Here is a 24,007-nt window from a genome sequence, read left to right as displayed (position 1 = left end):
AAGTTAATGTCTTTTCTACGAGATTATGGAATAGGAGGCAAACTTTTGTAAGCAATTAAAGGCCTTTACATAGCCAGGCAGCAGTTAGAGTTGACGGTAAATTGAGTTCATGGTTCAGAGTAGTTTCAGGGGTAAGACAAGGCTGCAACTTCTCTCCACTGTTGTTCATATTATTTATGGATCATATGTTGAAAACAATAGACTGGCTGGGTGAGATTAAGATTTGTGACCACAAAATAAGCAGTCTCGCATATGCGGATGACTTAGTTGTGATGGCAGATTCGATTGAAAGTTTGCAAAGTAATATTTCAGAGCTAGATCAGAAATGTAAGGACTATGGTATGAAGATTAGCATATCCAAAACGAAAGTAATGTCAGTGGGAAATAGATATAAACGGATTGATTGCCAAATAAGAGGAACAAAGTTAGAACAGGTGGACGGTTTCAAGTACTTAGGATGCACATTCTCACAGGATGGCTACATAGTGAAAGAACTGGAAACGAGGTGTAGCAAAGATAATGTAGTGAACGCTCAGCTACGATCTACTCTCTTCTGCAAGAAGGAAGTCAGTACCAAGACTAAGTTATCTATGCACCGTTCAATCTTTCGACCAACTTTGTTGTATGGGAGTGAAAGCTCGGTGGCTTCAGATTACCTTATCAATAAGGTTGAGGTTACGGATATGAAAGTAGCTAGGATGATTGCAGGTACTAGTAGATGGGAACAATGGCAGGAGGGTGTCCACAATGAGAAAATCAAAGAAATACTGGGAATGAACTCTATAGGTGTAGCAGTCGGGGCGAACAGGCTTAGATGGAGGGGTCATGTTACATGCATGGGAGAAGCAAGGTTACCCAAGAGACTCATGGGTTTAGCAGTAGAGGGTAGGAGGAGTCGGGGTAGACCAAGGAGAAGGTACCTGGATTCCATTAAGAATGATTTTGAAGTAATAGGCTTAACATCAGAAGAGGCACTAATGTTAGCACTGAATAGGGGATCATGGAGAAATTTTATAAGAGGGACTAAGCTCCAGACTGAACGCTGAAAGGCGTAATCAGTCTTTTGTATATATATCGCCGAATACATTTTTTCTTCTTGCTGACAGACTAGTACGTCCCTAAAGCGAAAAAGAAAAGAAAATGGTCAGTTATGGAGTTGCTAATTGCTCTTTCCGTCCTGCTCCCCTTGTCGTTGTTCTGAATAATGAAGAACTCAGTTTTCCTCGGTTACAGCTCGGGAAATGGGGAAATGCACTTCAGTTTGATTCCTTGTTCCCAAAAGTAGTAGTTTGTATGATTCCTTCGACACTTCTCAACTAAAGACAGTATAATTCCCTATTACAGAAAACATTTCCAATAATGATCGTTTCCCCACGGTCCCATTTAAAATTCCGGATTTTATCGTATTCGTTGGTATATGTATACGTGGCATAGTATATAACAATTTTTATTTGTTAAATGGTCTTCGATTTCAAATTTAGCGGTACACCTTACCGATAAGTTGTGTGTATCACATTCATGATTAGATTTATATTTATGAGGACCAAGCGAACAGGTTTTCCCTTACCCAGTTCATGAAGTTTCTGTTAACTATTATGGTTGTCTGAGATTGCAGTTTGGCACAGCAGTTAACCACTTTGTGTAATAGAAACTGTAAGGTATAAAAGCAGTTCAAATTGTAAGTAGTAATTGATTCTAACATACGAAGAGAGAGACTGTAGGGATGACTGCGCATTTTAGTTGCAGAGCCAAAGTATGATTTGTTCTGTCAGTTTATCATCCAGAAGATTTCTGTTAGTTTTTAATGATGACAGAAAAATGAGGATGAAGATGAGGTATTTGTAGAATAAGCATCTAAAGGAGTTGAGCATCCCATTGAAATTTCAGGGTAAATATTAAACTCTTTATTGCTATAAAACGAATAACAGCATACATTAAATAAAATTTAAGGTAAGTACAAAATGATACAATGTTAAAGAATACTGTGAAGTACATTCACTTTTAAGAGAGGACTTTTTTACAAACACTAGCATGAAAACCTCTCGTAAGTTTCGAATGAAATGAGCTCGAACAGTATCTTTGTTCTAAGCTCACATTTCTATTTCTATCGCCAATAATCCTGACTGAGTCTCCTCTCTGTGTCCATGGGGAGGCATAATGTCATTCAGATATAAACAATTTTTTCTTGCTAATGCTTGCTGGAGATCGTCTTGTGTCACAATGATGACTTCACAATCACTGTCTTCTCTAGACAACGGATTACGATTGATACACATACAGCGTACGAAATACTTTCTTGCAGTTGTTATTAGTGCTGCAACCAAAATGAAAACTAATGCATACGGCATCCACAACTCGAAAGAATTGCAGTGGCCTACGTGTTTGCTAGGAAGTGGAGGCTTTGCGACATTTTGTTCTGTTGCTGCATGCCTCGATGTTTCTGCTGCTGTATTGCTGGGCATGTTGTCTCTGAGTGCAAGCGAAACTGAAGAGGCATCGGCTGTTCCATCTTGCTGCGGGGGACACTCGTCGTCTACGGAGAGAGGACAAGACGTAATCGCCGAATACATTTTTTCTTCTTGCTGACAGACTAGTACGTCCCTAAAGCGAAAAAGAAAAGAAAATGGTCAGTTATGGAGTTGCTAATTGTACTGGGTTCTCACATCAAGATATTTCCGACAATAGCTAAGGCGACTACGAATGGCAACTAAAAATTTATTAAAATGAAATGTTGTTCACATGTACATAGATAATTGAAGAGCGGAACTGTCAGACGCTCTAAGTGCCAAATGTCACATTTTCCATTGGAACCAAATAACAATATATCTCTTTTTGCTCATAACTTACTTGCATTCAAAAAACTGAAACCTTTTCTAATACCACAGAATTATGCTACTCATCTAATCAATGCTAAAAATAATGGGATAAATTAAAAACAAATAACTTATCCGCAATTAAAGTACCATACCTGAAACTGGTTTGTTCTATGTTCAACTAAGACCTATCTTTTGTTTCAAGTGTCATTAATACTGAGACACTACGTTCTGCTTGCGTAACCCAAAGCACAGAAACAAGGCAGTAATATTGTAACAAGTATAACTGTACACAACAAAGACCATTTCTGATATCTTCTCAACTTTGTTCAAGGGAATAACAAAATTAAATTCAGGAAAACATTTTTCGCTATTGACTGTTCTTTTTTACACAACTCCATTCTTGGGTAAAGACGTTTTAAAGTTGTAAGGTGGCTATAATTCCGCACCTTACAAGCACTCATCTACATACTTTGCCGTGATGTACAAACACAATTAGGTATCATGTGATAGGTTGTACATCGTGTAAACGAATATTTAAAGCAGACTGACATTGTCACGTACGCTTTGTAAACAATTGTTAACACTTATTGCATGAAAGGTGACGAAGTGTATTTATTATCAGAACGGCGTAATGAGTGATTGCCTATACTAGTAGAGGGTGGAACGCCAGTGGAGATGAAACGGCAGGCAGAACTCAAGCTCTGGGTGGATGGCCCGCACAGCTGTTGGTCCTACTTAAAAACAGGAAGAAGCTAGACGGACGTCGTGGCACCTTAGCTCTGGAGAACGATAGGGTACGACCGGCCACTGTTGTAGCAGGACCAGAAAGATAACCGGGAACTCTGTAAATCTTGGACGCACGTAAGAGGAACGAGGGAGCAGCACCTCAGAAGCCACAGAGACTGGGTTATTTCCAAGGATTTTACTCAGAAGCGTACCATTGTACGAGTATAGGTTTTCCCTCGGAAACTTTCCGCACTGGACGACAACAGATTAAAATATAGTTGGCCGGCGTCCGGAAGAATCAGTAGAGAGGGAAAATACCTCGTGGTTTCGGAAATATGGCGGTCGCTCGGTATCAGCTTTGTTGATACAGACGGACTTGCTGTCTTTGGTCTCAGGAGATTTTATAGTTAGAACAGTTAGGTACAGCACTGTTGTGAACATATACGGTTGTAGACCTCACCTCCACGAATAAAGTCGTCGTTGAGTACGCAGTGTTCATTAAATGAGAGCACTTCTTCTGCCTATACTTACGTTGAGACGTTATCGGAACTCCGCCTTTGTGGCTGGGAATTCGCGTTTCTCGTCTGTAGAACACAGAGAGAGGAAGACAGTATTAGAGTATATTAGTTAAAGGACCGCCTTCTGCCGTCCTAGTGTTTGAAAGCGTTTATTTGTTGCTGGAGTTCTTTCATCATCGCAGACGAGTACGAGAACCGTCACTTCGACGCACCGGAGGCAGAACATACGGTGACATCGCAGATTGCTTCTGCTTATTAGGGCTATAAAGCTAAACAGTGTGATCACGTTAGTTTATTTCCACTAAGGTTCCACATCACCATAGATCATATTTGAAAGTAGTGTCTTGAAGTCTTTGATACGTAAATGATATCAGTCATTTCGCGTTAGGGATATTAGACCGCACTGTCATAATAAGAGGCAGAGTTGGGCAATTCATTAGTAATCTTAGTTATGAAATATAGACAATTGTCCTTAAAAGGCTGATTTTAATGTATAATAAATATGTATTGAACAACAAAATTTATAATTTAGTAGTATTAGTTGCCTTTATCATTCATTTATGTTTAGATTGTAATTAAGAGATATTAAGATCTGCTTCAGGGGGTAGTCAGACTGGGCGAAACGATCATTTTAGCGTTTATTATTTTCCGTTGCTCACATTCATTTTTACGCCCAACCTGAGTAGCATCATGGAAAGCTTGCTGTAAAACTCTCCATGCTGTTAAAGAAATGGCTTTTCATGACATTTTATGGACACGCATTTCTTTACCTGTTAACTTCTATAACATTTTTTATTATTTTTAAACCCAGATTACCTTCATCCAACGCGAAGATATTCTTTTGATACAAACAAAAGCTTACGTGCCCTCTTTTTACCACACAAACTGTGCATCACTGAATATAGGAGTACGTCACGCATAGCACTTCGAAATCCAGAAGGAAGCACTGCTTGAAACAAAGACCATACACCACCTACTAATAACTTTTTAAACAATTTCCCCGTGATCTGGCACACCGAACAAGTCTCGTGTCTTATGGAAAAATTTCACTTTAACGTTATATATTTCCGCTCTCCAGTTATACATTGTGTGAAACACGGCGTCATTGCACAAGTATGTGTACTTGCACAATACCGGCGGAAGTAGTAGATGACCTTACAGATCAGTGTACATACCATGACAGCATTAAAAGACGGGAACACTGAGACGGTATGTGCATTCGCAGCCAGCTTGGGTATGACTCTAGAGCATGGTTTCCCAACACTGTTGTCGAGAAACTTACTCTGACCAAAGATTCTTCGCAACCAAATGAAGTTCTTGTTCGAAATAAATTAAAGCTTATATTTTTAAACTTACAAACAATAGATAATGCAAGTGTTTGGCGTACCACTCAAGAGCTATGTTCGATTATAGGCGGGAAGCAGTACCTGGTATGCCAGCTACGACCTCCTCTTACGAAACAGCCATTTTCTTGGAATCTGGCACCTGGCGTTGCAGTTCTAGCTGACCTACACGAGTTAGGATTAAGCACTGGAAGGAATTCCGAGAAAACTGTTGCACCGTTTACAACTGAGACCGTTGTATCTGATAAGCTTGGTTAAAGACTGTGCTGCATCTGGGTATTGTAGCCTCTGCATGGTGCAGAGTTTTATTCTGAAATGCTTCTATTTTTCTGATAACGCATGGCCGCGTTTGTCTGGGTACGTGAATTCGCAGAACAATCAACGTTGCAGTTCTGATAATCATCATCTATCATAAGAGCTCCTCTCTGCTGCGAAAACACGAGTGTGGTGCGCACTTAGGACAACACGAAAGATGGGACCCATCTCTTTTTCCCAGTTCATTACTTCTGAAAGTAATATTAATAAAATGCCACGACTTTTCTCAGAGAACTAATGTGGATAATTTCTGTAATCAGAAACACATCGCAGTTCTGTCATAGGCGCATTGTTAGTGTGTGCTATTGCATTTTGTCATATATAATTACCATAAATTCTTACGTCAGTTGTTACTTCTCGGAATGTATGCAGTATACAGTTCACAAAACTATCGGAACTTCTGGTTTCCAGGAGCAAGGTCGGTCCAATAAGTGGTGTTGGACTAACTACGCCTCACACCGCCCTACCTACATCTTGCAGAGGCTCTTGGTTAAACTGATAAGAATATTCAAAATTCCATAGTACATCGTTCCGCGAGGTCACATATATTCATAAATCTTGCGCCATATTCTTAAAAAAATCGTTCCGGGATATATCTTTCTATCTTTACAGAAAGCAACAACTGGTTACTGATATCGAGTGACAGTACCCGAAGTGGTAAGATCGTGTACTTCCGTTACTTTGTAATGTCTCATTTGGAGCTTATGCATAGCATTGTGAGCAGTTGCTACATACACACAGCTCTGATGTGCTGAATGGATCGAACGTTTTCTCAGAATTGTTTCCACGGACGCTCCCAAATCGTTTAGTTCGTCTAAAACCAACACATCAACTGTGAAAGGAAGCTAGGCTCCATGTGGTCGTCGGACCCGATCTTTATGGTTTTATTTTCCTCGGAACGCAGAATGCAGCGCTTAAAGTTAACTTGAAATATCGAGTATATACTGGGTGCTTGTAATTAAAATGCAGCTACTGACAGAGGTCCCGTGTAGGCTGTTGTCATCGTGTGCAGTGAAACTTGGTAGATATTCTAATGCCCTAAAAGCGGTACGATTAAAGCGGAAAAAATGTAGTTCCAGTTTTGGCCAACAGGTGAAAATCTGGCCCTGTGGACGTAAGAAAGACGTATAGCAATTTTCCATGTGAAATGAATTAGGAACGGAACGTGACAAAAAAAAGTTAGACATGTGAGAGAGGCATAACGCTTATTTTACTGTTAACAGCCACTTACACAGTTTGTTAATTATGGGCCCAAGAGACGTCGACGAAATGCTGCATCCGCCAAACGGCGTGATCGACAGTTGATCGCAGCAGTTGCATTGGAATCTGAGCAACGTTTTCCTGTATACTGGCCTTGACACTGGCAAACACATTCTTTTTGATAGGCCTATCCACAGAGCTAAAAGTCATCTGGATTCAGATCACGTGCTCTTGCAGGCCATGTATCTGAAAAGCTTCTGAAGATAAACCGTTCGTGGAAAGTTGGATTAAAGAGACCTTTCACTGGGGGAATGACATGAAATGTTTCCATACAGTTGCACTCTTCGAAAGCAGCATTGCTTTACGAGGAGGTATCGATAACGCGCAGACGTTTCGGTATATCGGGCAGGCCCTCTGAGTTTATTCTCTTCAAAGAGGAACGAACCGAAATTAAATGTTCTTGTGAATCCACACCACACTGTCACAAACGGCGAGGGCTATGGCTTTTCGTGCACAATATGCGGTTTAACAGTACCCCAAATTTGACAGTTCTGTGTATTCACTGGAGTCTGTTGTGTATAATGAATCTCACCACTACATTTAATATTGCACGGCCATTCGTCGCTAACTTGGGTCCGTGCCAGAAACCGAAGAGGAAATTTTGAACGTTACTGCGTATTGCGGGGTTTCAGTTGGTGACCGTCTGGATCTTGTATGGGTATCAATGTAAAATAGACCGCAAAACTTTCCGTACTGTTGATCTTGGATGGACAATACTCGTGACACTACACGAACGCTAGCATTACACGGGGCTCGTGCAGGACTGTCAGTTACAGCAACAGCGACCTCATCAGTGACTTTCACGGAGGTAGGACGCCTCTCTCTTCCACGTACCATAGATGATTTCGAACTTCATTATTATTTTCTTTAAACCATTAAGGACTCTCCACAGAACTTTCAGTAGGCGATTCTCTCTCAATGCAGCACTGTTGTTGCTGTCGTGCACGTAAAACAGTTTCTCCGTCAGCGCACGGCTCTCTTCTTCAAAGCCGTACTATTCACCCACGTAATGACTTGTCAAATAACTGTTTGTATATCGCACCGTCGTACAAACAGTGCACAGCGCCATATTTGTTCCTGGTGGCAACAGTTACAACTAATGCGTTTTCCAGTGTAAATTGATCCCACGTTACCGCGTTATAAGCTCTACTAAGTTTTGCTGTCATATGATAATTACCGCCCTCACTAAAGCTCTATGAGGAGCTGCACTTTAATTGAAACCACGTGGTACTTAATCCATAAAAAAACACAAAAGGGATGTACGTATGTATGTATGAGTGTAGGTTCCACATCTCCTCCTAAGCCACTGGACAGATTTAACCTAACTGCGTGCACATATCAGTTACTGTCTGGAAACGATCACTGTGAGGGTAAGACTCATCCATCTATGAAAAGAGGGGGCGTCGGGGGTGGTCGGAGGGAAAGCAGTTTACCACACAACACGAGATTACCTATACTTAAGTTGGAAGCTATTTGACGAGAGAGCTTTCAGAGACTTGAAAGAAACTTTACACATTATTTCGTACCTTTACGTAACTTCTTCTCGCTGCCGTCCCTTGCAAATTATGAAAGGAAAAAAGGTTTGTCGCTTGCTGTATTTTCGCTTTTCATGCAGTAAAACAGAAACGTGAAACAGGACATTTTGATTTCATGCTTGTTTACTACTATCTTTACACGTGAAACATTTTTCTGACTCTATTCATAAATACCACGCAATGTACCAGAAAATTTACAACATTGTACGACACACTGTTCAGAAAATACCACGTCATAGACATTGAAGACGTGAAAACCTACCACATAGTTTAAGACGTTTAGATTTATTACTTTATTACTATTAACTCTATTTTCAACACTTTTCGCACACAGTATCCACATTTGCCATCGAATGTACTTCCAAAAGCATATCATTGTACGCCACCTGTTCTGGAGGTAGGGCATCAAATACTGAGACGTGCCACATCAGCATGACGTTGTAATTTATAGTTCCTTCACTAGTAACTCTATTCACAACACATTTCGCATACAGTAGCAACATACACCATTGGATGATCCTGCAAAGTTATGCCATTTTACAGTACATACTTCAGAAGACACGGCCGGTCGGACTGGCCGTGCGGTTCTAGGAGCTGCAGTCTGGAGCCGAGCGACCTCTACGGTCGCAGGTTTGAATCCAGCCTCGGGCATGGATGTGTGTGATGTCCTTAGGTTAGTTAGGTTTAATTAGTTCTAAGTTCTAGGTAACTGATGAGCCCAGAAGTTAAGTCGCATAGTGCTCAGAGCCATTTGAACCATTTTCAGGAGACACGACGCCATAAATATTACGCTGAGTGGAAATGAAACTGCAGAGCTAAATTCGCTCGACATATAGATGAAATATGTGTTGAAATACGCGTAAAATTTGTTAAATATGTGTGAAATTTATTTTGTATGTGATCAAAGACTCGGGTAAGAAGCCCATCCTAAATCCCTGGAACGATTTTAATCAAAATTAGTACATATATGAGTTACAATATGGAAGGAGAAACGTTGTCAGTAAAAACCACTGGTTTCCTATAGAGGTGAATGTCATACTGTGGAGAGAGAAAGGAGGACGAGGAGATGGAGAGACAGCGAGGGGAAGGGAGGGAACAGCCACACATAAGAGGAGAAGGAAATGGACAAGCATATGGGAGAGGGAAATGGACAGAGAGAGGGGAGAGGAGGAGATGGACAGAGACAGGGGGAGGAAAGAGACAGGAAGAGTAAGTGGGTAGGAGCAGATGAAAAGACAGAGGGGAGGTGTAAATGGCCAGAGCAAGGGAGGAATGTGAGAAGGACAGAGAGATGGCCGAGGGAAAGATGAACTCATAAAGGAAGGGGGAGGAGATGAACAGAGAGAGTGGGAGGAGGAGAAGGACATAGAGAGGGGAGGGGAGGATATTGACAAAGAGGGGGGGAAGATACTCAAATAGAGGGGGGGGGGAAGATGGATGGAGTGAAAGCACCAGGTGGATAGAGGGGGGAGGAACAAATTGAGAGGGGGGGGGGGGAGGCGGGACACAGATGGAGCGAGTGGCAGGAGGAGATAGAGAGAGATAGGGTGCTGGAGGTGGACAGAGAGCGGGGTGGATGAGGTAGACAGAGAGTGGGACAGGTGGAGCTGATGTCAGGGATATCGGGGACTGATACTGAGAGGAGGAGAAGATCTGGATAAAGACAGAGGGATGGGTATAAGGAGTGGTGGGGCACAGGGAGAGCGAGAGAGTGGAAGGAGGAGATTGATAGAGGGAGGAATGAAAGTTAGATGGACAGAGGGAGGGGAAAGTGGAGATGGACAAAGAGATGAGGGAGGGGGAAGTGGACTAATAGAAGAGTGAAATAAGGAAATACCTAGGCCACACCACATTTCTTGGCTAGTACTGAAATAAAAGAATACGCATTTAGTTTGTGTGGCTTTTACTACACCCTGAAATTAACAGTGAAATAGCTGGTACTGTTTAAGGGCTACAATCTAGGAGTCGGCTAATGAGTGATGTAAATCATGCTCCTGATCTGTCTAATTCCTAGACTTTTTCCGTTTCTATTGGTTTTGGTTAAGTACTTTCACACTGCCGAGTTGAGGTGGGTATTATCAGTATGCATAAAATTCATCTGTTTTATAAACATATGTATTCTACTTGTTGTCTCTGTTATGTCCAAGATACAGTACTTTGGTTCAAATTTTACCGTTCGAAAGAATACCTTTATTCACAGTATTTGATCTTAGTGCCCAGACTTTCTTCAAATTAGGAAAATAGTCGCTAGAAGGATTTAATACTGTTGAGTAATCTATGACTGTACGTACGGCAAACATTATATACAGGGTGGTCCGTTGATAGTGGCCGGGCCAAATATCTCACGAAATAAGCATCAAACGAAAAACTACTAAGAACGAAACTCGTCCAGCTTGAAGGGGGAAACCAGATGGCGCTGTGGTTGGCCCTCTAGATGGCGCTGCCATAGATCAAACGGATATCAGCTACGTTTTTTTTAAATAGGAACCCCCATTTTCTATTACATATTCGGGTAATACCTAAAGAAATATGACTGTTTTAGTTGGACCACTATTTTCGCTTTGGAATAGATGGCACTGTAATAGTCACAAACGTATAAGTACGTGGTGTCACGTAACATTCCGCCAGTGCGTACGGTATTTGCTTCGTGTTAAAATGGACCTTTTACCGATTGCGGAAAAGGTCGATGTCGTTTTGATGTATGGCTATTGTGATAAAATGCCCGAAGCGTGTGTGCTATGTATGCTGCCCGCTATCCTGCACGACATCATCCAAGTGTCCAGACCATTCGCCAGATAGTTACATTGTTTAAGGAAGCAGGAAGTGTTCAGCCACAAGTGAAACGTCAACCACGACCTGCAACAAATGATGATGCCAAGGTAGGTGTTTTAGCTGCTGTCGCGGCTAATCCGCACATCAGTAGCGGACAAATTGCTCCAGCATCGGGAATCTCAAAAACGTCGGTGTTGAGAATGCTACATCAACATCGATTGCACCAGTACCATATTTCTATGCACCAGGAATTGCATGGCGACGACTTTGAACGTCGTGTACAATTCTGCCACTGGGCACAAGAGAAATTACGGGTCGATGACAGATTTTTTGCACGCGTTCTATTTAACGACGAAGCGTCATTCACCAACAGCGGTAACGTAAACCGGCATAATATGCACTATTGGGCAACGGAAAATCCACGATGGCTGCGACAAGTGGAACATCAGCGACCTTGGAGGGTTAATGTATGGTGCGGCATTATGGGAGGAAGGAAAATTGTCCCCCATTTTACCAATGGCAATCTAATTGGTGCAATGTATGCTGATTTCCTACGTAATGTTCTACCGATGTTACTACAAGATGTTTCACTGCATGACAGAATGGCGATGTACCTCCAACATGATGGATGTCCGGCACATAGCTCACGTGCGGTTGAAGCGGTATTGAATAGCATATTTCATGACAGGTGGATTGGTCATCGAAGCGCCATACCATGGTCCGCACGTTCACCGGATCTGCCGTCCCCGGATCTCTTTCTGTGGGGAAAGTTGAAGGATATTTGCTATCGTGATTCACGGAGAACGCATGACAATATGCGTCAGATCACTGCATGTGCGAACATTACTGAAGGCGAACTACTCGCTGTTGAGAGGAATGTCGTTGCACGTATTGCCAAATGCATTGAGGTTGACGGACATCATTTTGAGCATTTATTTCATTAATTTGGTATTTACAGGTAATCACGCTGTAGCAGCGTGCGTTCTCAGAAATGATAGGTTTACAAAGGTACATGTATCACATTGGAACAACCGAAATAAAATGTCCAAACGTACCTATGTTCTGTATTTTAATTTAAAAAACCTACCTGTTGCCAACCATTCGTCTAAAATTGTGAGCCATATGTTTGTGACTATTACAGTGCCATCTATCACAAAGTGAAAAAAGTGGTCCAACGAAAACATTCATATTTCCCTATGTACTACACGAATATGTAATGTAAAATGGGGGTTCTTATTTTAAAAAAACGCAGTTGATATTCGTTTTACCTATGGCAGCGCCATCTATCGGGCCAACCATAGCGCAATCTGATTTCCCCCTTCAAGCTAGACAAGTTGCGTTCTTTGTAGTTTTTTGTTTGACGCTTATTTCGTGAGATATTTGGCCCGGTCACGATCAATTGACCACCCTGTATACTCCGTACGGCGAGAGAAGATCTCTGACAATAGACAGAGCCTTGGCGCACGAGCTTCGCGCATCCACGACGGCCAATCAGATCGTGAGCATTTGTTTACGTTACCTTGGTAAAACCCCATTGCTGCTGTAGTGCTTGGCGACCGCTGCTTTTAGTCAGTTGCGTCACGTGCTACGTTCAGGTTTGTGTGTACATGTGAGCATTCCGCTACTACTGTCAGTTTCTTGCCATGTGTATAAGTCTGCCTGTAGTGCTGAGAAGAAGGCTTTTGGAAAGGAGCTACGCTGAAATCCCAAGCATGCTTATTTATATACAGACTACGTGTTTACTTTGAAATAGAAAGGGACAATGGTGGGCCTTTGATATCAGTAAGGAAAGTGGTTGACAGAGTGTCGAAAGCATTGAACATCTCTACAGCAACAGTAAAGAGAGTGACAAATGATTAAGAGGTTGCCAATTCAGCTGCGAGCTCTGTCATTGTGACGCCTGGAATGTCAAGGAAGAGCTTGTGTCGTGTGACTCAAACAGACAACTTTGACGAAAGTGCTATCAGGCGACACATATACGCGTACAACAGCAGGAAGGAGTATAGGACACATAAAAAGTTGATGGAATCACTGTCGGACAGTGGTTTGTTCACAGGCAGAACGAGAAGTGTCTCCATTGTTCTGAAAAATATCGGCTTCTGTTTGATAAAGTTCTTAGGAAGAAAGGTATTAATGGAACGCGGGGATACTGTAGCATGGAGATGTCGTTTCCTGTGCGAGTTGCGAGCAGTGAGACCGGAAAATGTAATATAGATTGACGAAACATGGATCAAAATGCGTCATGCATGTTCCGTCTCGTGGACAGACGACACGCACCACGGAACTATGAGTGCACCAACTGGTAAGTGAGGGCGACTAATTGTATTTCATGCTGGCCCTATGAACGGTTTTGTGCACGGTACTATGATGATGTATCAGTCAAAAATAAACTGTCGACTACCACGAGAAGATGAATGCAGATACATTCAAAGACTGGTTCGTTACTCTGCTACGAAACGTTACTTCTGGTAGTGTTTTTGTAATGGACAATGCGCCGTACCATTCTGTACAGTTAAATAAGGCACTAACGGCTGCTGCAGGAGAGACAAAACAGTCAGATGGTTGAAAGATAGTAAAATAGGCTTTAAACATAATATGTGGAAAGCAGAACTTCTGGAGTTAGTGAAACGATAGAAGGCACAGAAGACGCAATATGTGATTGATACATTAGCAGAGAACCACGGCCACAAAGTTATACGTCTTCTACAGTACCACAGACATTATAACGAAATTGAACTCATCTGGGCTCAAATAAAACCATATGTTGCGGAGCGAAACAAAACCTATACGCTGCAAAACACAGAGAGGCTGGTAAATGAGTCTGTCACACGAATGACGCCAGAAAATTGGAAGAACGTCGTGAACCATGTCTGGAAAGAGATTACATGGTCAAACACAGAAGAACGTGTAAGAGAAGAATCCGTTCACAATATTGTAATTTCTTTATCAGACGATGAGGACAGCAGCAGCGAAATACAGAAGACTATGTGGTCGTGACGAGGGATAACCAATCAGATGACGATGATCTTGGCGTTTCCATTCCCCAACACGAAAAATAAATGTAACGTCCTTATTCGATATTTTACATGTAACGTTTCTGTAATTTGCTTTACCTTGTTAATGTTTAAAATCTGATAGTGTATAATTTTTATTTTAGGTGGAACAATAGTCATGGTATTTTTGTAATGATGCATCACCGTTTGACGGTACTACTTTCTATTTTATTGTTATAGGATCCAGAGTTCGGCCATAGGCCATTTTCAAGTACAGTAACTTAGTTATATGTCAAAAGATATCAGCGAAATCTGAACCGTATAGCAATAAAATAAAATTGTTGCAGTCAGATGGCCGAAGGTTGGGACGGGAAGAGCTGTCACCCCGCTCCACCCGCCGCTGGCTCGCTGCTCGTCCGTGTCAAATACTGGCAACTGCGCTGCCAGCTGCAGAGCTCTTCTCTCGACGTACTGCGTATAGTGTGTCAATAATTCGTGCAACTGCCTAGGGCATCGGACATCGGCGACCTGGAGATATAGCCCCTATACCACTGTACTGGTTTTACAGTCAACACATAAAAGTAGTATACCCATCTTCTCCTCATTGGTGTGCATGTCTGCAAGCAACGAACGTTAATTCAGAAATGACCGGTCTGCAGCGCAAACAAGTCATCAGGCAAATCTGGGGACATTATGATACAGCATAGCACGAGAGCTCTACTTCATCTACATCTACATACATACTCCGCAATCCACCATACGGTGCGTGGTGGAGGGTACCTCGTACCACAACTAGCATCTTCTCTCGCTGTTCCACTCCCAAACAGAAAGAGGGAAAAATGACTGCCTATATGCCTCTGTACGAGCCCTAATCTCTCTTATCTTATCTTTGTGGTCTTTTCGCGAAATGTAAGTTGGCGGCAGTAAAATTGTACTGCAGTCAGCCTCAAATTCTGGTTCTCTACATTTCCTCAGTAGCGATTCACGAAAAGAACGCCTCCTTTCCTCTAGATACTCCCACCCGAGTTCCTGAAGCATTTCCGTAACACTCGCGTGATGATCAAACCTACCAGTAACAAATCTAGCAGCCCGCCTCTGAATTGCTTCTATGTACTCGCTCAATCCGACCTGATAGGGATCCCAAACACTCGAGCAGTACTCAAGAATAGGTCGTATTAGTGTTTTATAAACGGTCTCCTTTACAGATGAGCCACATCTTCCCAAAATTCTACCAAAGAACCGAAGACGACTATCCACCTTCCCCACAACTGCTATTACATGCTTGTCCCACTTCATATCACTCTGCAATGTTACGCTCAAATATTTAATCGACGTGACTGTGTCAAGCGCTACACTACTAATGGAGTATTCAAATATATGGGAATATGGGATACTTTTTCCTATTCATCTGCATTAATTTACATTTATCTATATTTAGAGTTAGCTGCCATTCTTTACACCAATCACAAGTCCTGTCCAAGTCATCTTGTATCCTCCTACAGTCACTGAACGACGACACCTTCCCGTACACCACAGCATCATCAGCAAACAGCCGTACATTGTTATCCACCCAATCCAAACGATCATTTATGTAGATAGAAAACAACAGCGGACCTACCACACTTCCCTGGGGCACTCCAGATGATACCCTCACCTCCGATTAACACTTACCATCGAGATCAACGTACTGGGTTCTATTACTTAAGAAATCTTCGAGCCACTCACAAAAATTGGGAACCAATCCCATATGCTCGAACCTTAGTTACGAGTCAGCAGTGGGGCACCGACTCATACGCTTTCCGGAAATCAAGGAATATGGCATCCGTCTGGTACCCTTCATCCATGGTTCGCAAGATATCATGTGAAAAAAGTGCGAGTTGCGTTTCGCAGGAGCGCTGCTTTTTAAAGCCGTACTGATACATGGACAGCAACTTCTCTGTCTCAAGGAAATTCATTATATTCGAACTGAGAATCCTGTAACAAACGGATGTTAAGGATATTGGTCTGTAATTTTGAGGATCCATCCTTCTACCCTTCTTATATACAGGCGTTACCTGCACTTTTTTCCAGTCGCTCGGGACTTTACATTGGGCAAGAGATTCGCGATAAATGCAAGCTAAGTAAGGAACCAACGTACTAGAGTACTCTCTGTAAAACCGAATTGGAATCCCATCAGGACCTGGCGATTTATTTCTTTTCAACCCATTCTGCTGCTTCACAACCCCAGGGATGTCTATCACTATGTCCTCCATACGGGAATCTGTACGAGACTCAAACGGCGATATGTTTGTACGAGCCTCCAGCATGAAAGATTTCTCAAATGCTAAATTTAAAATTTCAGCTTTCGTTTTGCTGTCTACCGTTACCAGGCCAGACTGGTCAATGAGTGACTACATGGAAGGCGGTGTTTGCACCGCTAATCCCGATTCCGGCCACCAAGCTCTCACATTCTCGAACAGTTCTCGAATTTTGTACGACGGGTTTCAACGTCAAAATTAACAAACGCTATATCGCTGTAATTGTACTCTCAAGATCTACTGAAAGCAGCTATAAAAAATAAACGGTTAAACTAAGAAAAACTTGATGAATTCTTCTCGGGTTGTCAGCCTAGTGGTGGCGTCGTCTTGTCGCAACGTTTCGATGAGTTTGGTACCCATCATCTTCTGGCGAAGTGTCGTGATGCTGTTACTGTTCTCATCTGTTACTTCCCCCTCTTTGGGGAAATGTGAGGGAGAGTTTGTGGCCTTTCGGCTTTTACTTCCCCTGTGTACGTGTGTGTGTGACTATATCTGTAGTTTTTTTGGTGTCTGTGAAATGTGATGATTGTTCTGTTTGTGTCTGGTACTTGCCTGGGGTTGACGAGATGATTGGTGTTATGTAGGAAGCAGCAGGATTAGGGATTGGATATTGGGATTTTCTCTTCCACTTAATCGTTGAAGACCGTCATGGGGCGCTTGTGTTTGTCACGGGACATGCCATACCGACCTAGGGAGTGGATGAGGGCGTTTCCTGATATGGAAGAACAATCGTAGAAGGCCCTTGCCAGATCTTGGAAACGCTCTCTCAGGAGTGGGATTTCAGCTGCGGCGTGCAGATCATTTATGGGGAATCGAAGAGGTAAATGCAATGCCCTCCTGAGGCCCGGTTCTGCAGTCCCTGGAGGTTGTCCAGGTGCTGCTTTGCCACGTATCCCCAGACAGGGCACACATATTCCATTACTGGCCGGATCAGAGCCTGATACACATTTACCGCTACTGGGCATGGAAGGGAGGTGGTTAAGTTCAGGATTGGGTATAGGATAGACATTCTGGAGCAGACCTTCCTGTGGACCTCGTCTATGTGCGGTTTCCACGTAAGACGAGAGTCCAAGGTTACGCCAAGGTACTTGGCGCTTCTGCGCCATGGGAGTTGGGTTCCATTTAGGTGAAGATGTCGGGATGCTGTGATCTGCATATCTATATAGCTGCTTGGCGGTCGTCTGCTCCTGTAGGCCGGCCAATCACGTTCCTCCGGAAAGCGGTACCGCGTCGGTGGTGGTGGGGGTGCGGCGCGGCCCGGCATCGAGACCCGGTGGCTATCCAATCTGTCTGCGGACGCCCCTGCCTTCAGATCGGAGCGTTCCTGACGTATTTTCTCTATTGTGGGATTCCACGCTGCACTGAGCTGAAAACCGCTATCCCTGTTTACTAAATTGTTGTGCAGACGTATCTCTACTGCATCTTTGAAGATCGAGTCCCAGAAAGCGTTGGCGCTGCACAGATTCTTCGTTTTTTTTTTTTTTTTTTTAAATCGATGGTGTGTCCCTCGATAATGCTAATTTCTCCTACCGCGTTCTTGTTTGTCTGTCGTAGTCGTACGTTCCTGATGTGTTCAGTACAGCACTGGCAGATACACTGTTGTGTCTGCAGAAATATTCCATCCCACATTCGCACTCAGTACTGTAAATGCAACCCCAGGTGGTCATTGGTTGAGCCAAGTATATCTTTAACTCGACAAGAACGCCAAGACCTTGCTCACTCACCACCTGTGCCTAGCTTCTACTGTCCCAGCACACACCTCGGAGTGGCTGGAAGGTGACACGTACGCCAGCAGTGAGCTCTACAAGAAGAAACCCACCAACAAACAGTGAGAGAAGTTCCTCAGACTTCCGGGCGGACGTCAACAGGAGGAGAAAGCCATCAATATTAACACCGTCATCAACCAGACAAAGACAGCAATGGATGAGACATCAGTCTCCATGCTGTCGAACGGCCTGAACTTTGCTCCGATTCCAAGAACGTTACCAAAACGTGACATCATCAGCAACGTGGAGCAAGCCATACGTGGACTCGCGCTGACAGCAGCCGAGGAAGTGAGGTGGCAGACCAGCAGGGTACTCGAGATAGCAAGAATGCCGAAGAACAACATTATGGCAGAAGAGCCCAAGGCATTGCTAAACCTTCCCGTTGACGAGAATATAGTGGTCTTAGCAGCAGACAAAGGGAAAGCGACAGTCCTACTGAAGTGAGAAGATTACTGGCAGAAGATCGACACCTTACTACATAATCCAGCATACAAAGAAGTGGGAAAAGACGTAACTGCTTATGTTACGCACAGGACCATCGATCTTCTCGACAGCTCAGGACATGACAGAACCACCATGAGGAAGCTTTACCCTCGGGTACCGGCTCCAATGCGACTGTAGGGCCTCCCGAAGATTCACAAGGAGGATGTCCCACTACGTCCTGTACTGAACACCATAAATTTCCTGACGTATGGTGAAGCCAAGCACCTAGCACAGCTGTTAAAACCACTCGTGGGTCACTGCCCTCACCATGTCAAGAACTCGACCGACTTTTTTAAGGTACTCCAAGGATTACATCTGGACGAGAATTATCTACTAGTCAGCTTTGATATCACTTCTCTTTTCACTCGGGTGCCGCTGTATTATTACTTAGCTCTACTCGAAGATTACTTCGATGAGGACACACTCAGACTCTTTCGTCTCGTGTTAACCACAACGTACTTCAAGTGTGGTGGTAAATTCTGTGAGCAAACAGATGGTGTGGCCGTGTTTTCCCCCAGGCCCCTGGTATTGCCAACTTGTACATGGAGCACTTTGAAGATATGGCACCGAACACCGCCCGCCATAAACCAAAGTTATTATACTGATAGGTAGATGACACTTTTGTAGTGTGGCCCCACAGCAAGGATAAACTACAGGAGTTGATACGCCATCTCAGTGGCATACATGACAGCATCAAATTCACCATGGAGGTTGAAGAGAATGGCTGCCTTCCTTTCTTGGATACTTTGATCAAGAAAAATCCGGACGGTACGGTGGGACACTCGGTCTACAGGAAGAAGACGCAGACGGACTTATATCTCAATGCACGAAGCTGCCACCATGTAGCACAACGTAACTCGATACTAAACACTTTAGTACAAAGAGCTAGGTCGATCTGAGACAGCGAGAGTTTGCCGCGTGAATTAGCACATCTGCGGGAAACCTTCCGAAAGAACGGATACACTGAGACACAAATAAGACGCGCCTTGCGTGTAGACAAGAGGCGGGAGGAGAAACCAGAAGAAGACGACACAAAACGTGTGGCGTTTCTGCCGTTTGCTGGAACGCCGATAGCCAAGATCGCAACAACATTAAAGAATCACGAAATAACGACCATCTTTCGCGCACCGCAAAAAGTTAAAGATATACATGACTCAACCAAAGACCACCTGCGGTTGCAGACTCCGGGCATTTGCAGTATTGAGTGTGAATGTAGGATGGAATATATTGGGCAGAAACAACGGCCTATCTCCAAGCGCTGTACTGAACACATCAGGAAAGTACGACTACGACAGACAAATAAGGCCGTGGTAGCAGAACATAGCATTATCGAGGGACGCACCTTCGAATTCAAAAAAGCGAAGAAGCTCTGCAGCGCCAACGGTTTCAAAGAGGCAGTAGAGATACGTCGGCACAACAATTTGGTGAACAGGGATAATGCTTTCGAGCTCAGTGCAGCGTGGAATCCCACAATAGAGAAAATACGTCAGGAACTCTCCGATCTGCAGGCAGCGGCGTCCGCAGACAGATTGGATAGCCACCGGGTCTCGATGCCGGGCCGCGCCGCACCCCCACCACCACCGCCGCGGTACCCCCTTCCGGAGGAACGTAATTGGCCGGCTACAGAAGCGGACGACGGCCAAGCAGCTATATAGATATGCAGAATACAGCATCCTGCTCGTGGAAGATAACCAGAAATCAGGCCACAAGGATACTGCTCAATCGTCTACAGAGAGAGTCGAAGGTAGCGCTCAATGAGCACAGAAACCAGCAATGGCGAAACCGCCTCACAGCCCTCAAAGTAGACGATCACACACTTTGGCAAACAACCAAACAATTCACAAAAAGACACGCTAAGATGCCGCCACTGCACGGCGAGCGGGGTCTGGCCTACAGTCATGCTGAAAAGGCCAACGGCCTCGCCGACACTTTCGAGAAGCAGTTCCGAGCGGCAGAACCCCAGGATGATGAGCATGAAAGAGTGGTCCGTCGTCAACTGGCTGTCTTTCTCAATGTTGAGGAGGACCCAGAAGACGAACCCACAGTTTTTGCCCCTGAAGACGTGGCAAAAGTAATTAGGTCTCTGCCTACAAAAAAGGCGCCAGGACATGACAGTATCACCAATCAGTTGGTCAAAAACCTCCCAGCCACGGCGATCGAACACCTCGCGAACGTCTTCAACGAGATTACTCGTTCCCGCGAGTTCCCAGCTTGCTGGAAACATGCAGAAGTGGTCGCAATACACAAACCAGGGAAAGACCATCTATTCCCGCAGCACTACAGACCGATTAGCCTCTTGCCAACTCTCAGCAAGATCTATGAGCCCCTCCTACTAAGACCCATACAGGAACATATTACCAGAGAGCAACTTCTGCCGGATTTCCAATTCGGATTCCGGCAGAACCACTCTGCCCCACAACAAAACATGAGAGTGGTTGAAGCAGCCACAGAAGGCTTCAACCACAGAGGCTACTGAGGGATAGTGCTACTAGATGAAGCCAAAGCCTTTTACTCAGTATGGCATAGAGGGCTACTCAACAAGTTGTACGCACAAGGGTTCCCAGAGAGCATAGTTAACCAGATCAAAAGCTATCTCTCGAATAGAACTTTCTCTGTCAAAGTAGAAACAGCCACCTCCACCAAATTCGTGCTGGGGTACCACAGGGATCGGTCCTGGGGCCCGTTTTGTACAGTCTGTACACTGCGGAGACACCAAACGGCCCCCCTGGTGCACACCGCACAGTACGCTGAACTTCGAAAAGACGCAGGCTATGCTGATTACCCGTAGGCTCGGACGACGCGAACCTCCTCAACGCCACCCCTCCCCCCCCGTCACCTTCACCTAAACGGAACCCAACTCCCCTGGCGCAGAACCGCCAAGTATCTTGGCGTAACCTTGGACTCTCGTCTTACGTGGAAACCCCACATAGACGAGGTCCACAGGAAGGTCTGCGCCAGAATGTCCATCCTGTACCCAATCCTCAACTCATCCAGCTCCCTTCCCTGCTCAGTAGGAGTGAACGTATATCAGGCCCTGATCCGGCCATTCATGAAATCCTGTCTGGGGATACGCAGCGAAGCAGCACCTGGACAAACTCCAGAGGCTGCAGAACCGTGCCCTCAGGAGGGCACTGCGTTTACCTCTTGGATTCCCCATTGGCGATTTGCACGCCGCTGCTGAAATCCCAATCCTGAGAGAGCGTTTTCAAGACCTATCAAGGGCCTTCTATGAAGGTTCTTCCAGGTCAGGAAGCGCCCTCATCCACTCCCTAGGTCGGTAAGACATGTCTTGCGATAAGCACAATCGCCCCATGACGATCTTCGACGACTAAGTCGAAGAGAAAATCCCAATATTCAATATCCATTCCCAAATCCTGCTCCTACCCAAATAACTACAATTATCTCGCCATACCTCAGGCAAGCACCAGACACACACAGAACAATCATCACATTTCACAGACACCAAAAAGTACAGACATAATCACACACACGTACACAGGCAAGTAAAAGCCGAAAGGCTACAAACTCCCTCTCACACTTCCCCAAAGAGGGGAAGTAAAAGATGAGAACAGCAGCAGCAGCAGCATCCCGCTCACTCGCTGAGTAGCAGTCGAGGGTTGAGCATCGCTTCTCTCACTCGCGCACTGTCAGCCATAGGCCCCCGCTTGTACGGGTGACACACCAGGTGTATCTTCGGCTTTGCTTTTATAAAAGCATCGGCGGGAACTCAGTCAGGGTCTGGAGCAAGGAATTACGGCGGGCAGGACATTTTTTGGTGAGGTCCGACAGCAGAATTGTCGTGTTTTCTTTTCTAATTGCGGGATGTCGAGCTCCAGTGGTGTCTTGGGGTCGAAGCGGTCCACCGCAGTCGACAAGGGGCGTGTCTTTTTGCTGCCGCGTGCCTCGTCTCCGGCGATCTCGAGCACTTTAGCTGCTGCAGAGCTAGGCTCTAACCCCCCCCCCCCCCCCTCAAGGTTAGGGAAAATGTGGGCCAGGACCTGGCTGCCGGCCGCGGAACCGCAAAAAAGGTTTCCGCCGACGCCGATCAGACCTCCGCGTCCATTAGGAAAATAGGGCCAGCAATGCAGCCGGGCCACCTAACGGTGTCAACGATGACTGTAACCGGCACCCCCTTGGCAGCAGCCCCTCTTTCCGCTCCCGACGTGGCGAGAAATACACCAAAAATCGCAGATATACACAGTACGCCGACAATGAAATACATCGTCAGTACTTGCGATCCCGTCCCTCCTAACCTCGTCCTAAGTCCGCTCCTGCTTGGCAACGCCACCGGCACACTTCCCGACAACATTGCGTCCATGAAGAATGGCAAGCAGATGACCCGTCTGCCTACCAAAATCTTCGCCAAACCTACCCCCTCGTGTCAGTCTTCCACCCATTCCAAATACCTTAACCCCTCCAGACAAGTTCACTACATCCAACCACCGGCGTGTAAGGAAGGACAGGAAAGAGAAGCACTACAAGGGGAAGAAGCACTCCACCACCACCACCCTCACCACTTCCACATCCTCTGAGGAGCCTGCGTCCCCGACAGCACCTGTCGTCCCACTGGGAGGGGACCGGGAAACACCGCACTGGAAGGGAACGGCGTAACGGGGCAGGATTCAGATGGTTTCGTGCTGGCGAAGAAAATGTTTCACCAGCCGAGGCTTCTGCCAGCTCGGGGAGTGGAACCCACACCGAACAGATTTCAGGCGGTTGCTGATGAGCCAGAGACAACAGAAAACAACACAACACAAACACAGAACCAAGTCACCCAGCACCTCCCCCCGATCGTCGCAGAGTTTTCACAAAGCTATGAAGAGCTCTTCGAGCTGTTGAAACGAGAAATCGGGGGAGGCAGTTTCCAGGCAAAACCTGCTGGTGGAGACAAAATTAAAATCACACTACACACACTTGAAAACTACACAACAGTCAAAAGACTTTTAAATACCAAAAACATACCCCACTACACGTTCCCCACAACTAAAACAAGAAACAGAAACATAGTGATAAGAGACCTCCCAAGACGAGTGTCCCCCCAGGCAATCAAAACAGATTTGACTGCCCAGGGGTACGTCGTCAAGGCGGTCCAGCAGATGGGCAACATCAACAGCAAGTGACCACTATACCAGGCCACACTCCTGGACAGCCCCCAGAACAAAAGGGAGATAAAAATGGTCTTG

Source organism: Schistocerca piceifrons, chromosome X (assembly GCF_021461385.2).
Source record: "Schistocerca piceifrons isolate TAMUIC-IGC-003096 chromosome X, iqSchPice1.1, whole genome shotgun sequence".
NCBI classification, from domain to species: Eukaryota; Metazoa; Arthropoda; class Insecta; order Orthoptera; family Acrididae; genus Schistocerca; species Schistocerca piceifrons.
The sequence above is the reverse complement of the archived record's forward strand: the minus strand, read 5'-3'. Positions refer to the sequence as shown.